This window comes from Fringilla coelebs, assembly GCF_963513975.1.
Source record: "Fringilla coelebs genome assembly, chromosome: 2".
NCBI lineage: Eukaryota > Metazoa > Chordata > Aves > Passeriformes > Fringillidae > Fringilla > Fringilla coelebs.
The window spans coordinates 21,046,745-21,064,548 of NC_140029.1; the positions used below are offsets into that span (position 1 = coordinate 21,046,745).

The 17,804-nt window shown below is 41.9% G+C and overlaps 1 protein-coding gene across 3 annotated transcripts in view; it reads right to left on the minus strand.

The window, feature by feature from the left end:
* The window catches only part of TBL1X (transducin beta like 1 X-linked), a 202,593-nt gene extending 185,107 nt beyond the window's left edge, over positions 1-17,486 (minus strand). For 2 of the 3 annotated variants that reach the window (XM_084201205.1, XM_084201206.1), the window contains exon 1: positions 16,955-17,399. The gene's annotated coding sequence lies outside the window, so the exon portion shown is untranslated. Of the gene's footprint in view, positions 1-16,954; positions 17,400-17,425 lie in introns of those variants that run through there. The other variant, XM_084201207.1, reaches the window with a different exon arrangement.
* Between the last annotated feature and the right edge of the window lie 318 nt (positions 17,487-17,804).

The following is a 17,804-nucleotide window of genomic DNA, read 5'->3' on the forward strand; positions in this document are numbered from 1 at the left end:
ATCTACAAAGTAGAAGTAAGATGGATCTTAAAACATTTCAACTTCAGACAGGAAATTCTCAGGAATTATAAACTAGCAATGAAGGTCAGATCCTAAATATATATACACACACATGCACAAAAAGCTTTCTGCACACAACTGCTGCTGTTTATTCTATTCCTGTGAAACCATTGTGTATGCAGTTAAGCACAGACATAAATATTGAACATCTACAGCCACATCCTATAAGAAGGAAATGTCTGGTCTACAAAAGACACATATTTCATAGAAATATTGACTACATAAATATGTTTGCAAGAGATCTCCCTTTCTGTTTCTTTTTTTTTTAAGTTGAACTATTTAAAATTCAAATTCAACATGTTCACAGAATCACAGAATGGTTTGGGTTGGAAGGGATCTTACAGATCATCTTTTTCCAACCCCCCTGCCATGGCCAGGGACACTAGACCAGGTTGCTCAGAGCCCCATTCAACCCAGCCCTGAACACTTCTGTCTACCAAAATACAGCTAAGAGCACTTTAATTTTAATGTTTAAGAACTGAAAGTCTAAATAATAAGGGGGAATAGCTTTCTTAAGTTAACTTCTACACTGAAGTAAGTTCAAGGAGGAAAAAGACATCTGTAACTGGCAAAAACATGAGTTCTCAGCTATAAACGCAGCTCCTTTTTAGATCAGTGTCAACTTGTACAGTACTGACAATCATACAACAGCCAAAACAGTCAGCAAAACTACTACAGAAAGAACTACAATAAAGGTATATATGCTGATGCAAGGAAGCATGTTGGATAATGTAAAAATTTTAGCCTAATTCTGATCTGGTACCATTAGACATAATCAGTTCCTTTATATAAATTTCTTTTTTTATCACTAGCATTTTAATTAATGTGACTGAAATTATAATGACAAAATTAAAGTTTTTTGAAATGAGAAAGTTTTTTTAATTAAGTCTATCTGTCCAGCAGACAAACAACTGGGTATGATCTAAAGACTGCCTTGCTTAAGATAAGCGAGGCAACTCTTCGATTTAGATGTGAAAACACTAATATGTGATTTTCCTTCTCCCCAAACATACACCTACACGTACCAGAAGAACCACGAATAGCAACTGTTCTTATGAGAATGTTTTTCATGAAAAGTTCACTTTACTTCCCACACACATCAAGTTGACAATCGAGAATCAATTCAAAATGTAAGCACCTATGTCCTAAGGCAACCTATCAGTGCCCAACTGACAAGTGTGTCATCTGTTTAACTTTGTTTTGGTGGGGGATGTTGGGCCTTGTTTTTCAGTTTGTTTGGGCCTTTCGGAGGGCTTTTTTGGTCGGCTGGTTGGTTTTGTGGGTGGGATTTTTGTTGTTGTTGTTTTGGGGTTTTTTTCTTATAATTTTATTTTGTTCTGGTGTATTTTCATGGGGTTTTATTTAAAGACTCATCAACAGAACAATTTGTAGAAATGTATGAACGCTTGCAGAACCAATTTTCTCTTTCAGAAAGGCCAATTCTCAATTAAAGGCTGAAACTGGTGTTGTGTAAATTCTTACCTTCATGGGATCAGTCTCTTTAAGCTACTGTTTTGCTACTAGCTTCAACCAAACCTACCATGGATAAGAATCAGGGAGATCAAACCTGGGGAAAGCTGGCATGCATGCCTCTCTGTCCAATAAAACCACACCATATCAGCGCTGCCGTTTGCTTCACTCTCTCTCGCTCCCTCTCCCTCTCAAAAGGAACATTAAATGTAATAAGTGAAGCAAGAACTGCAGGATGAAAACAATTTACTTCTCAGCAGCATGATGTGGCACACATGAACACCTCACCAAACACCACTTTTCACAGGAAGCAGCCTAGCTGAGAATAGACTTTGAAACTATCAGGTTCAAAAACTGTGAAACCAATGGTGAGAGAAACCTTCTGGAAACAATTGCCTAAGATCAACAGAAATCTGCCAGATAGGTGAGGGCTCCTCCTGCAAGGCCCAGATTGTGCTCCTTTTCTATAAATTGTTATGGTTTACTTCTTATCATTCTCCTATGAAAGGTCTCTTGAAACAGTAGCTTGCTGAGGTACTAGAAGTGTTGTTATGTTTCCATCACTAGAGCTAAAGAAACAAATTTAGTACTAGAACAGTCCCTTTCCATTACAAGCTGCATGCCCCTGAGACTGCAGGTTTTTCACTGCACCAGCCACACTCTCAACTAAGATTTCTATGAAATATTGTGAATTTAAAAGAAAAGTACTAAATAATAATTCTAGAGAAAACTATCAGGCTGTACAATTTGAACAATTAACCCAACTGTTTTGCTAGGTCAACAATGCAAATTTGTTATATTGATTTTGGCTGTCAAAGACTTACCAGCAAAAAAGGATGAAAATCAAACCTTTAAATGTATGTCTAAATTTTCATTTCATAGTTTCTATGGCTTGAAATTAATGGTCAATATTTAAACAGCCTACAGTATGTTTCATACAGGCCAATATTCTCAACCTACATGAAAACAGAAAAAAATGAGATGTCTAAGCTACTATCTGACAGCTCCTGAACTCCACTGTGGACCAGAACAGTACATCACATTTTGTTCTTCACATCAAATTACTTCCAATAAATACCTTACACTAAATTCTCAAGCAGCTTCACAACACTTCTAAGCTAGATTAAAAAAAAAAAAGAAACCTCCAAGCCAATGTAATTTGCATGTAATTCTTACACAGTACAGTTCATAATTTGATACTGCTGATTTCTAGATATTTATACACATAATTAATAAGTAAATCTCTATAATTTTAAGAAGCATTTGGGTCTTATATTTTTATTAGGTCATTATACCACCTATTGTTTATTTAAAGAAGAACAAGAGTCCCAGTTCCTACTATTTCAACCACAAAACAAGTTCTCATGGTTTTTTATTTCAGAAATATTTATAACATATAGTAAACAGAATCAGTACTACAGTAATAGTACATCTTCTCACTGCATCAAATGTTACATTAAATTAAACTAAACGCATAAGGTAACCAACTTGGTACCAATGTACCAGAGACCCTCTAACCTCTACACAAACCATGTATCACCTGCACAGTCACCCATATATTACATGTGAGAAGCTGCTGCCGAGAATCAGTGTCAAGTTTTTCCCTTTCAATAAACTTATGCATATGGGAAAAAAATCCACCCATCTGCATACAGACTGATAGCAGTCACTTGGTAGGATCTTTTCCTTTGAAATATTTTTTAACATAACGCTTCATTTAACTTAGGGTAGAAAGATGGAGGTGATCTTTTGTTGTCAGAATGTTATGATGCAACCTTGCACTAAGAAAAATTATTTATCCAGGCACTAAGCAGCACCTACTCCTCTGACTTCAACTGGAGCTGTACCTACCCAAGGCTTCTGATAAACAAGGCACTTATTTAGCTATTTGTATTCAAAAATGTTGGCTTCTAAATCATGCAGCCAGTACACATGCTACAGACACCAGTTATTAACAACATAATCAGCATGAGCCATAGCCACTATACAAACAGTCTCGAGTGTCTGTCATAAGAGCACAGAAATAATGAGGTGCAGGTAATGTTCATGTTTACTTCCATTTAGGTTAAACTCAACAGTCTGATCTTGCCTGACAGCAACCCCAAAAAACCTCTGGCTTTAGATCCAGGTTGCTACTGGATGAGAACAGCACTTTTTTCCTAAAAACATAGTCAAGAGAAACATTACCAGTTTATCCCATTTGCTGGTGATGTAGCTGAAGAAGCCCACGGCTTTTCCAAAAGCAGTTTAATGCCTCTAAATGCAGATTAGATGGCAGTCATAGCTATGCAAGAGAGTTTTAAGCAATTGACTGCCTTTGGAAAAAACCCCAACTGTATGGTCTCAATTACCTTTTGCACTGTATGTGCTAGAATGGTCCCAAGACTGAAGGTAACAGCTGTTACCTCAGTGGGACTGTCTTTTTTGTGTTTGTCACTATGATATGGTAATATTTCTGGAGGGCAACATGTTCTGTTTGGAAAGCATATACAACAAGAAGTTGAGCCATGTCAAGCCCTAGTGACAAAGCAAGTTGCTGGAGTGACAAAGTGGCATTACTGAACCACTTGGAATAAAGCAGCAATCTCACACACAGCATACAGCTTTAAGAAACTCAAGAAAGCAAGCTTCAGGGAAAGAAATGGCATGTATACAAATATTGATAATAAATAATAATAAACAGAAGGTCTGTTCATTACATTATGCAGAACCTGGAAGAAATCATTATTCGTCTGCTTGCCTGCTCAGTCTATTTCAGTGCAGGGTGCAGGAAATAATTTCCAATATTGGGAAAAAAAAAAAAAAAGACATGCAGGTGGATGGCTTTCTGTATCTGATTTCATCAGGACTCTGAAATGCAAGTGCTGGAAACCAGAATGATCAAATGAAAGACTACAAAGCAGATTAAGCCTACCACAAAATAAATTTTAAAAATGCATGTATACACATGCATTACATGGAAATAAGAAAAAAGGAGTCATCCTCAGCTCCTTGACCCAATGGTTATCATGCCGAAAACAGAAAATCTAGTTAGCAAAAATATTTTGATTAGGCAACTTTCCTTTTGGAATAAACTAACAAGACGAAAGGAGTCAATTTTATTTTGTCCTTTTATAGGCAAGTCTTGAAGAAATTATAGCAATAGTCCTAACTTCCAGTATTTCTCGAAATGTCATATATTAATTATAAAGTGCAGTTAATATTTTCTTTTTATGCACACACACAAAAAGGTAAAACAGTTTATTACATTTCAATCTGAGAGATTAACACATTACTATTTACTTTTATTGGCAGTGCGCCCAAATACCCCAGATCTGCAAGACTGATAGTGAAAAGGAAAATATTTCAGGCCTCAAAGAGAGCAGATCTATGGTTGCCTGGAATGTGTAAACAGCCAGAGCCTGTTTTACTTCCCACCCCCACTCTCACCATACACACCTCCTCTACCTCACCCCTCCTAACATTAGCAAGAAGTGCTGCTCTCGAGCAAAGGAGAGAACACAAATGTAGTAACATCAAGTAACAAAACTCTTGACATTTTAAGATGAAAGAATTTGGATTTACTGAAATCAGATGTTGCCATATAAATAGCTGTAGTCTAAAAACAAAACCAGTACTGCATAAGACCCTGAAAATAAAGAAAGATCAGTTGAGCAGGCTTTCTATATGACAGACCGGGTAAACACAAACTGAGGGAACCCAAATGCTTCTCTACAGATTATTCTTTGTGCAATTAAGGATCACCCAGATCTGTATTCTATCAGAGAAAATGCTGTTCACAATCCTACATAAGAGAAGGGATATGTTCATAAATATCTACACAACATAACCAAACTGATGCCAAAATGTAATGTTGGTATAAATTATCTTCTGTGAAAACAAGGATCTTTACTTGCATAATGATATATACACCCACAAAGCAGTAAAGTCATAAAAATAGATATCATCACATCCTAAAGAAGTTTACAATATAATTAGACCATTTTTTAAAACTCTTTAAATTTGTGGACCAATAAAGATACCCTGCACAGTAAAACTGAACAATGACAACAGACCTCCTTTTTTTTAACCTCACAGCTCTCCATAAAAAGAATCCTGTGTACCCTAGTAGCTTGCAAGCTATGATTTGAAACTACAGAATTACACTACTGGTAAATATTACTGTTGTTATTTACCTAGTAGCTTTCGTCTTCAAAACCAAAACACGCCAAAAAAAAAAAAAAGGTAACTAACATTGCTGAGGAAATGGCTGTATATGATGGGAAGCTCGTAAAACCCGAATGAATAAAAAGGGAAAACATGAGGGGAAAAAATAAATGCAGTTGTCTATGGTCAAACATTGAAAGGCAGTCTCATAATGTTGTTTACAATAACAGGTCACACAGCGCTGCCACTTTTCCTTCTATTAATTTCACTGGTTTTATGAACACATTTGGCAAACATTCAAAAGAACACATCCATAGACTAATGAGGGTAAAATGCTGGCTCAAAGGAGACATGAGCAAATGCTCTGTCAGTAGACTATTTGCAAACAGTTGAAATCAATAATAAATTCAACCTAACCAAATGCAATGCATACAAACAGAAATTAAAAGACTGAGGCAATTGGCAAATACATGAATGATGTTTCAGGCCACAGGGCACACTTTCTCACATACTTTAGCACTTCAAATAGGCTGGCAAGACATTGGCTCCACTTGAGACACCAGAATGTACCATATGTACTTCCAAAGAAAAAATAACAATTAAGACAATGCTAATAGCATAGGTAGCTAAATATTTCTTTAAGACAACTATCTGTAGGATGCTTGAGTCATCAAATGAAAAAACTAAGAAAAATTTATATTTAAGGTGAAAAAATTAAATGTCATGATCCTTCTGTGTAATTTTCCTGATCTACTACAGTCAAGCACAGAGCAACCACCTCAGAGAAAAACAGTAAATTAGAATAAAAAAGGTTGATATATTCTCTCCACAGAGGCTATGGTGCTTGCAGCCCTTACACAAGACAAGCATCCAGTGCCAGTCCCGAGGTGTTGGGCTTTGTATGTGGTAGGCCACATTTGGCAGAACAGTTTTGAGACTACCCATGATCCAGACAGGCCATGAGTCCATCCTGCCAATGCTTACCAGCCACTGCTAGAGTTTGTTAAACCTCGTGACGTGACCTTGCCTGAAAAACTTCACTGAGAAAAGGTCACAGATTCCAATCATCCACCTGTGCAGGCCACTTTTCAATGTATATGTTTGCAACCAAGTCTTACTTTCTACTGCAAAATATTAAGCCCAGTAGATTTTGACATAGCCAACACAGCTCCTGCACATTTTGAAGAAACCAGGCTCTAAGTCTCAACTTCATGTCTGCCATCTACAGAAACTTCCAAGAACATGGAGAAGATTCAGATAAGAACAGTACTCAAAACAGACCATGGAAGTTATGCCACACAAAAAAAACTACTTATGTGGGCTAGGGGAAAGGAGAGGGACACTGCAATCTCCACTTCACTACAGGCACGCTGCCTGTCGGGACTAAAGCTAAAATCACACATATCATCTGCTGCTACAAAAAAAGGCTCAGAAATGTTGACTTAATCAGTCAAGAATCTCTGCTGCCATCATATAAGGCCTGACCCTAGAAATCTCCTGCACAAGCCAGCCAAACACATTTTTGCAACATCAGGCCATAGATACAACAGGCATTGTTGAATGTTCAGAACACAAATGTATCATCAACTCTGTGCTTGCTGGAGTTAAAGACTCTGTCGCAGAGAAAATATCCATTAAAATGGAACCTCTTAAATTCCACTGTAAACCCCAACAGATTTTTTGCTGTGATGGAGGAAGGTAATTAAAGGTTTAAAAGCAATTACAAAAAGTCTGAAGAAAAAAAAAACAAAAAAAACTAAGGCTTGTTCTGAGGTAAACTAATATCCTAAACCCAACTCTGTTAGCCAGGAAACTAACTTAGAGATTAACAGAAGATTAAAAAATTAAAGCAATCATTACTTCTAACTCTAAACTGAACACTGAAAGGGAGAAAAATCCTTTTTGTTTCATAATTTTCCTTTGATACTTTGTTATCCTAATGGATAAGCTGATGGAAAAATGGGATTATACTTTATTAAGTAGAGCTTTACATTCATATGTTTTAATAAACTAGCAACAAAATAAATTGACAATGTGTTTTGCTGTTTAAAAATCTTCAAAAGCTGTCATTCATAAAGTCTGTAGTACAACATTGCGCTATAAGTTGAATGTAAATGATTTACCCAGCTGTGAATACGTGTGCCCTATCAACTGCCTCGTGAGGCTGTTAAAGGAACAGATCTTTTCTTTCTTTTCACAGACATATATATTGAAATTTACATTTTAAAAAAGGAAAAATGTTGTCCTTCAAAAGCTCATTGCAAAATGAATACAGCAGCAAACAACTACAAAATCATTCACTACAATTATCTGAGCACGTTTTAAACAGGTAGAAGACACAGGTCATTATATTATTTTTAGTAAGAGGAAATTAAATTTCTTTCACACTGGACTCCATGTACACAAACATCTGCTGTGCACAACAAATCTTATGTACAAAGCCATCATTCAGTGCACATGATCAAACTGACAATGTATGATCGCATTTAGAATGTTGTCATTAGAGAACACAGAACTCTTCCATGTTTCAAGTGGTTTTCAAACTGAAGATACATGCTGCTGGTAACATACTAGATACCATGAATAATTTATCACTTTATCACATTTGCCTAAGCAAAATTTAAAATAAAAGATTTAATCCACGGTGAGGCACATAGGCATACAAATACATAAAACATTACAAAAACCAGGCATGCACCAAAAGCCATTTCTGTAACCACAAAATAACATATTATAAAGTAGCCACATATAATACCATTATACTACCATCATAACACTGAAGAAACGCACAGGAATAAGTGTTTTGAAGACATGCCATCTTAGCCAAGCAAAAAAACCCCAAAAAACCAAAACAGTTGTCCACTTGATGGTCAGCAGGTTAAAAACAGTGAATCCTAGTTTTTGAGGAAGCCTACCCCCACTCATCTTCTTCTTCCTTGTAAACTGCCCATGAGAGCTTAAGCTACATTCCACATTTTTTTCTAACCTCTACCCAGCACTACCAGATTAGGTAGTAAAGACAGGATGGTGGTCTCCCAGAAAGTAATTTTCATTCATCAGCAGTGAGGGAAACCATTATGTTAATGCTTTAGTAAATTTGAGCTGTATGTAATGAATAGGTTGTTTCCTTCCACTCCAATACTGCATTTTGGGCCACCCTTTCAGCTTCAATGTTGGTTTTTTTTTTTTTTCCCCTCCAAGCACATCAAATCCTGTGAGAATGAAGCTGGATGAATTTTTATGATACACTGTCATGCACTAATTTTAAACTAATTGGCTCATTTAAATTAACTGATTATGTAAGACATTTACTGATACTAGCAGAAGTATCAGAGCTGAGAGTGTTTGGGTTTTTTAGTACAAAACCAGATTTCTCCAACACAAATTAGCATTGTTATTGAGTTACAACACCAGCAACCCAAACAAACCCAGTAGTAGTCAAAATGAAAAGAAAGGAACCTTGAATAGTTTTCACAGAATGATATAAAATCTGTCCTGTGAACACCACGCAATGTTACTAAAAATGTACTTGCTTCTGCTCCTTGCTTTCATTTTTTGAGAACTGGCATAGGAAGGAAGATGTTTTCCTCATCAGAATAATCCTCAGGTATGCCTTTTATCTGTGCCTCCCAGATTACAGTATTTTAGTTTAAAAGTCACCAACTGAAAAAGTAAACTATACAAACTACAGAAGCTCTCACATTAAAAAAAGCACAAAACCAAAGTCAAAAAGTAAAAAAAAAAAGGCAAGAAAACAAACAAACAAACAAAAAAAGCCCAAACACCCAAAAAGTCAAAACAAAATCAAAGAGGAAAGTTAAGATAGGAAAGATATCCAAGTCCACATATTTAGCAACATTACAAATATCTTCTGAAATATTAAAAAAATATTTCATGTGTTTCAACCAATTCTATATCCAAATTCTTAGAGGTCTAACTGATGTAGGCATGTAAAATAGGCATGAAAAGGGTTAAAGTTTGTTTTGTGGCTGTAAAAGCAACAGATAAATATCCTTGGAAACTAATCCCCTCAATGTGAACCGGCACTGTCTGTGCTTGGATTCCCAGCCCTAACTTGTCAGCAAAGCTCACCCTATCTGTGGAGAACACTACAGAGGAGGGCAATTTTACCTCAATCTCTCTGTCAAGATCAGGGTTTAAATTTTACTTCTAAGAGCAACCAAAAACCAAATAATAATAATTTTAAAAAATTAAAAGGAGGAAAAACCGAAGATAACGTAATTCTGATGTTTGAATGCATGTCCCAGCCCCAGCTATCACCTCCTGGTCTCACCAGGCTCAGTCAGAGGGGCGAGCACAGTATGCACTCCTGACCTTGCCACATCTCAACAAGCACATAATTAAAGGGTGCTGTACCTCTGCCTTCTTCCAAAACCTGACATCCAGCCTGGCCCAGCCTACAGTCATTTCACTGGCTCTGCAACACCTCAGGTGCTGCTGACCCGAGCACATCCTAGTTCAGGGTGTGAGAGTCAAGCCACTGCACACTGGCACCACTCTCCAGCATCAGGGTTACACCTTTTTTCTCCAAAACTACTTTTTGGACTACTTTAAGGCTATCCATGTACTTGTATACATGTGCATATGCATGCACTCACACACAACAATTTGTGTATTTTATTTGAAACAATTAATACTTGTGAAACTGACTCCTGCTCAACAATCCCAGCTGAGACTATGTGCTGACACCAGTCTTAATACTAATGGGTTTCTGGACACACACATAACCTCAGCCAGTAGCAACCAGACTAAAACCATTGATACAGTGAACAAGCAACTTGTAGCTGCTAAATGACACTGAAACTATGGTGTTGTTATAACAATTCCTCATTCTGTTACCAACACACATGAATTTACAGAAGAAAAAAATCCATATTTTTGCTTCACTTTATAAAAACCTCCTGTATTTATTAACTGCATACTGTGATGGTCAATTCTTTTGGAAGAACATCTTTCCAATTATTTTGCTGTAGGCTATGGGGTTGTGTTCAAATGAGCACAAACTCAGCAGTGGACACAACAACACTGTATACATGTTAATCACACCAATGCAACTGCTCCCTTTCAGCGGGGCCTCTGTAACATGACTTTGATTTGGAAATATAAATCATAAATAGTTGGCTTCACTCTTGAACTAGAGAATATTCTGCAGGGTCTCTCTTCAATGGCAAAGGATTGATGAAGAGCTGATGGTGCTACGCAGCAAAATATAGCTGATGGTGCTACGCAGCAAAGTTTGTCACTGTATATTCAGTGCAGCTTGCTGCCTTCAAAAAGGAGTACAACAAATGCATTATGCTGCAGAATGACAAAAGGAATCTATCCACCAAAGTAAAATCCTCGTTGTTTTCTTGAAGACAATGTCAAAGCATATCTTCCAAGTAATTTAAATGTCTAAGGGAAAAATATTGCTTTTTTGCTCTATCAATAATTTATTGGAGGTATGGGAAAGTTGTGTTTCAATAGAAAAAAAACCATAAAATCATGTTACAACATTTTTTAATTTAATAGAGTTATGATTTTATGTAACAGAACACCTTCTAATGTCTCTACGCAGTGGTAAGAGGTTAAACTGTAACTAAGAATTAACAGCTTAAATGAAACTTAGGTCAGTAAATGCAATCACACTTTGAATGGCACTGGAGTGATATATAGAGCAACTGTTACATACTAATGGAGAACACTGCTCTTGTATCACCTTCCAATAGCAAAGGGTCAATCAAACTCCCTACTTTATTAGATGAGAGTATTTTGATACACATATTTAGGGAATTATTAGACATTGTTAGTACTACTCATCTGCTCAGGAACAGGCCATAAGTCATGTCATCTAAGCACCAAGGCACCAATCATCCACACGTTCAGTGTGCTGTGTAACTTTGCCTAGCAAATGACTAAAGTTCAACACTCAAGCCAAAACGTAGTTATGCAATGCACTTAGCTAAAATATTAAAATAATTGTTTCTTCGTACCACAGTATTATCATCATGATTTTGTACTGCATGAATAGCACACGGTTCTTGGCAGAAATTTCCATTGTAACTTCACACAAAATTATGACGTTTTATAAGCACTCCAGTTTAAACAGGACACATATTAATTATTCACACTAACAATAGAGACAGTCAAGAAATGAGGTTAAACATCATTATGTCCCTTTAACTGCATTAAGTGGACAGGATTATAAAGATGGAAGCCACATCCACAGATGCACCCAACCCCAAGCCCCCCCAAAGTATAGAAAGGGACTGGTGGCTGGGATCCCAACAGAAGATAACAGAGGCAATATATTTTTCTCTTCTCAAACAACAAATGAAGAGGTGCAACTCTATCTAACTATTGCTACAGGCTAATATTTTTAGTATCACTTAAAATAAATACAAATATGCATAGGAAAAGCAGCTCAAGAAAAGCCTTGTCAAAGGCCTGTGCACCTTTACCTTCAAAAACTGTCACATACCCATTGTGGAGTTAAAACGTGCTTTTGGTTAAACTAGCAGAAGCAAATTCATATATCTACAGAATTATTCAACATTAATAACTATAATTTATAAATCTCTGTCTAGGACAAAATCTCTACACATGAAGACAACTGGTAAGAAACTATGATGCTTTCTTAGTGAACAACCTTTGACTGCTTCTAGCTTTTACACAGCCCTAACTTCGGGGGACTTCCTGTGACTGCAGGATAAAACACTATCAGTCATCCTTAAATGAAATTCCATTATATTAATGATCAGAGAACAACAACAAAAGCCTTTAAAATATTCTCCTGTATACTGAAGAAAAATAACTTAAAGTGTACTTTTCACCTTCGTCTGCTTGTTTCAGTGTCATTAAAATGAAAGATTTTGTACTGACAGGAAGGCTGGTATTCCTATGTACGGCCGTAGTTCCAATGTTTTTGTTTAATTTCAACCAACTTGTCCAAGTAGGCCATTTGGTAGAAACCTATAAATGGCACCCAGGGGGTCTGGGTTCTTGCTGTAAAGAGGTCAGCTATTTCCTCCTAACTAAAAATAGGCAAGATGAGGGAGGGGAAGAGGGAGTGGAGTTTTAATTTAGCTGCTGAAAAAAGAGTTTACAAAATTACTTCCATCTTGCCTCATAATGAAGATTATAAAAAAAAAGAAGCTCTCCCAAGAGTTACAAAACCTGGATCACTTTATAGGCAGGCTGTTGTACATAATCTAAAATACTAGGAATTAAAACAGCAGTAGTAAAGGGAATCCAGGATATGGATCACGTTATGACGCCCACCCCTCTTTGGGCAAAGCAGACAGATTTACCAGCAGCAGCGCTGCCAGGTGTTAACAACTCTCCTCTCCTAGGGAGATCACACCATGGTCCTGCAGATAAAGCACTACAATCAGCTGCCATTCCCCTGAGTCCGGTTTTTTCCAGCATTTACCCTCCTGGCTTTTTGTTTCCCTCACTTACATTACAACCTGTTTAGGGTGAGAACCACCGTCTATAATATTCCCCAAATGGCCCTGATTTGAATGGGAGCCCCTTGGCACCACTAAAATACAAACAGCATCAGTTTAATACAAGATGAATTCTAGCTCTGGACTCGTAGCAGCAGCAAAGAGTAAGGGCTAGCAGCACCGAAGCGCGCACCGACCCCGCTACCTGCGGCCATCGCCTGGCAACCTAAACCTAAACCTAGCAGGGCTTTTCCAGCCTCATCTCCACAATGAGCCAAACCGAGCACACTGCTCAATCCACTGCTGACTTATCTCAGCTACTGAGAAATAAGATCCCATCCATGCTGAGAGACATTCTTCTCTACTCCTTCCAAGCAAAGGGATGACAGGCCTTCAACAGCTGCTGCTGCCAGGGGACAACTCTCTGTTCAGGAAGCTCTTCAGGAGCCATGGCACATTAGACATACTGAGCAGACAGCACGTCTACTTCTGGTCCCCGTCATCACAAAAATGAGAAAAGCCCATCTGACAATCAGTGACAGGACCAAAACAGCATGAAACTGCATCAGGGGAGGTTTAGGTTAGATACCAGGCAAAGGTTTTTCACTCCAAGAGTGTCTGGGCACTGGAACAGGTTCCCCAGGGAAGAGGTCACAGCACCAAGTCTGATAAGAGTTCAAAACACGGTGGGATTCTTAGGGCTGTCCTGCACAGGGTCAGGAGTTGGATTCAATCCTTGTGGGCCCTTTCTAACTCAGCATATTCTACGATTTGGTAAAACTGGGCAAACTGGTGGAGCAGAAATCTTACAATTCCAGGTGCCCCTTCCCTAGCAATGATTTAAATTAGTTTTGCTCCTTAGATACTCATTGTGGAGAATATCTGCAATCATTTAAAAATAAAATAAGCAGTGACATGGCAGAGAACAGTGGAGTCATCTTACTAAGTTGGGTGGGGGAAGATGTATTCAGATGCCCACTTATCTCCCGAGGGCTTTTTTATGTCCTAAGAAACCTGGACAGTTGTGCAGTTGCCAGTCTTTACATGTATGTGTAATTTTTAATCCTCTTTGCTTCTGAGACACGCTTTTTCATCTTAGGAGGAGAAAAAAAACAACCTTAAAATCATAGAATATACTGAGTTGAAAGGGGTCCACAAGGATCATCAAGTCGAACTCCTGTCCCTGCACAGGACATCCCAAGAATTACACCATGTGCCCAAGAGCATTGTCCAAATGCTTCTTGAACCCTATCAGGCTTGGTGCTGTGATCTCTTCCCTGCAGAGCTGTTCCAGTGCCCAACCACCCTCTGAGTGGAGAGTCTTTTCTTAACATCCAACCTAAACTTGCCCACACACAGCTGCAGGCCATTTGCTCAGGTCCAGTCACTGGTCACCACAGAGAAGAGAGTCTGCCCTTCTGCTTTCCCTCCTGAGGAAGCTGTAGACTGCAATAAGGACTCCACTAAGTCTCCTTAGAAATGAACAAGCCAAGGGACCTCAGCCACTCCTCATAGGGCTTCCTCTCAAGACCATTCAGACCTTCATGGTCCTCCTTTGGAGATGCTCTCACAGCTGACTATCTTTTGTATATTGCAGACCCAAAATTGCCCCCAGCACTCGAGGTGAGGCCACCCCAGTGCAAGAGCAGAGCAGGACAATGCCCTCCCTTGCCCAGCTGCCCATGCATGGCCCCAGGACAGGGCTGGCCCTCCTGGCTGCCAGGGCACTGCTGACTCATGGTCAACTTGCCATCGACCAGGTCCCTTTCCTGGCACTGCTTTCCAGCCTCTCACTCCCCAGTCTGTACATCCAGGGTTCCCCTGCCCTTGGTTACTGCACAGCTCGCTGAAGGTGTTAAAGACTGAGACAACTACAGTAGCTCCGCTCAAATCTGCCCTGTTTTTACCATTATTACATATAGCACAAGAGAGCTTTAACGCATTTTTAATGTGATAGCATCCTCCCCCTCTTGCTTTCCTTTTTCCTCCCACCTCCTCTACAAATCTTCTGTGGGAAAGCTTCCCTGTTTTACTATTGCTGTCGTTGAGATGTTGCAATTATTATCTGTAATTGTTTAAAAAAAAAAGCCAAACAAAAAAAAAACCCAACAACACCAGAACACACACTAGGACAAATCTGGCTCTCTTTGCCAACAACATCTGCTATCACAGAATGGATACATTTACTTTAAAACCTGCCTAATGTCTCTGTACATGACAGAACACTGACTGCAGGACGGGGAGAGGCCTAAACCCAATATGTGCAATCACATGGTACACAAGGTAGATGATGTTAGTAAACCTTATACATCCACACAAGTAGTCCTGGTTAAAAGACTACAAATAAATGGGATAAGGAAGAAAGATATGATGTTTTACTTGTCAAGAGTAAAGACTTCGTATTTGTTACCTACAATCAGATCTCCCTCTGGCACAGCATGTTTATTTTCATACTATTAGCCTAAAACACTAATCCTGAAATTTTAATTTTACATTCCATCTTATTTCAAATCATCAGTCTTTTCAATGGAGTATTTTAGGTTTCTGCAACATTATGCTGCAAAATTTTCTTTTTTTGGAGGAGGCGGTGGGTGAGCCCCGCCGAACAGCCCGCCTCCCCTCCCCCACCGCACACATCCACATCCACACTGCCAGGCTCGTGCGTCAGGAAGGGAGAAACGCCGTACGAATCCTCGTGGAGAACAGCAAAGAGGCATGTTAAGGCAACACATAAAGGGCAGCCTTTATCCCGTCTAAACGACGACTTTGAGGAATTATTATGCGAGCCGAACTTTTAGGGTGTGGCTTGGTGTTTTTGCCCCTTGTTGCGCTGTGCAGGATGCCTGCCCAAGAACCCAGCAACACACCACTAAATAGGTCAAGGGTCATTCGCTTTACATCACACCACACCGATATTCGGTCGCGCACCGAACCCCTCCATCAGCCCCACCGCCGAGACTGAACGCGCACCGCAAAATGGGGACCGTGCCCGGCCCGGTGACAGCGCCGGGGGCAGGGCGCCCGCCCGCCCCGCCGCACCGGGGCTGGGCTCGCCGGCCCGGGACGTGCAACAGGTCGGCGGCCCCGCAGCTCCGGCCCCGAGGGGCTCCCCCGCACCCCGGCCCCGCCGGCGGCCGCGGCGCTGGCAGCGGGGCCGGGGGCAGCGCGGCTCCGGGGGGCTGGGCCCGGGGCGGGGGGCGACGAGCGAACTTGTTTACCTACTTGGAAGTAAACTTCGATGTAGGGGAGCGACCGGCCCCTCCGCCCGCTGCTGATTCAAGCTCTGGCGATGAATGGGATCCCCTCCCCCACCCAAGCTCTGCAAACTCCACACTGGAGCGTGAATACCTCGCATTTCTCTCCCCCCCCTCCCCGAGCATTTATTATTTTTTAAAATAAACCCCCCATACATTAAAATACTGTCTGAGAAGTAGGGAGAAACTGCCCCCCTCCCCCACGCCCCGGGGTCGCTCGGCCTGGGGGCAGCTGCAAAACACCCGCCACGGGTACGGCAGTCCCACACACACACATCACCTCGGCTCAAAGAAAACACCCCCAAAACCCCCAAACAGAACCCAAAGCGTCCGGGTTGAGAAAACTTCGTCATAACAAGCGGCGGTTGAGCGACCCCCTCCCCCCCGGGCGGGTCAGGCTGCAGAGGGGACGCCGGGGGACAGCGGGCCCCGGGCTGGGCTGGGCTCGGGGGGCTGCGCCGGGAAAGACAAGCGTAAGAAAAGGGGGAAATTAAAAAAAATAATAATAAAAAAAGACGGGGGAAAAAGAAACCACAACAGGGTCCCCGGGATGAATAATCCGCCTCGGGAACTCACCTCGCGGCGCAGCGGGCGTTAAAGGCACAGCTCCCGCTCCCGCGGGCGGGGAGAGCCCCAACTTCTGCGGGGGGCGGCGGCGCTGCTGCTGGCGGAGACTTTCCCTCACTTGCCGCGCATGGTGCAACTCCTCTTCCCCCGGGGTCCCGGCCAGCCTGCCAGGAGGCTGCGAATCCCCCCTCGCCGCCGCCGCACACGCCTCCTCCCCCCCCTCCGCGCGCACGGGCAGCACAAGGAAGTCCCGGAGAGTGGGATGGGGGAAACGGAAAGTTTTGGGGCGGAATGGCGGTGAGGGGGGGTGGCGGAGCTGGTGCGGACGCGCGGCGGCGGCGGGAGCAGCGCCGAGGGGGAGCCACAGCCGCGCCCGGGGCCGCCGCCACCGGGCGGGAGCGAGGGAGGGGACGGCGGGGGAGGGGGCGCACCGGGAGGGCCGGGGCGGCTGGGGGGCGAACCGGCCGCGCCCTCCCCCACCTGCGTAGGTCCCGCACGCCGGGACGCGCAGCTCGAGGAGGCGCCGCCGCCAACGCCCCCGGGGATGCCCCGGGGTGCCGCCAGCCCTCGCCCCGCCTGTGGTTATGTTGTGCTTTGACACCCCCCCGCAACTGAAACCCGGTGACAAACCAGGCACACACACACGGAGGGCGGCCCTCCCCTCCCCCGCCCGCCGGGCAGCGCCGCGTTCCCCGGTGCCGGCCCGGCGCGCGGGGACGCGCGGTGCCCGCGGCCGCCCTCCGTGCCCCGCACGCTCGGCCCCGCGGCCGCCCGGCCCCGCTCGAGCGGCCGCGGCCGGCTCTGCCCGCGCAGGGCCCCGCGGGGCGCGCTCCGGCGCCCGGGACGCGGCCGCTCGTCC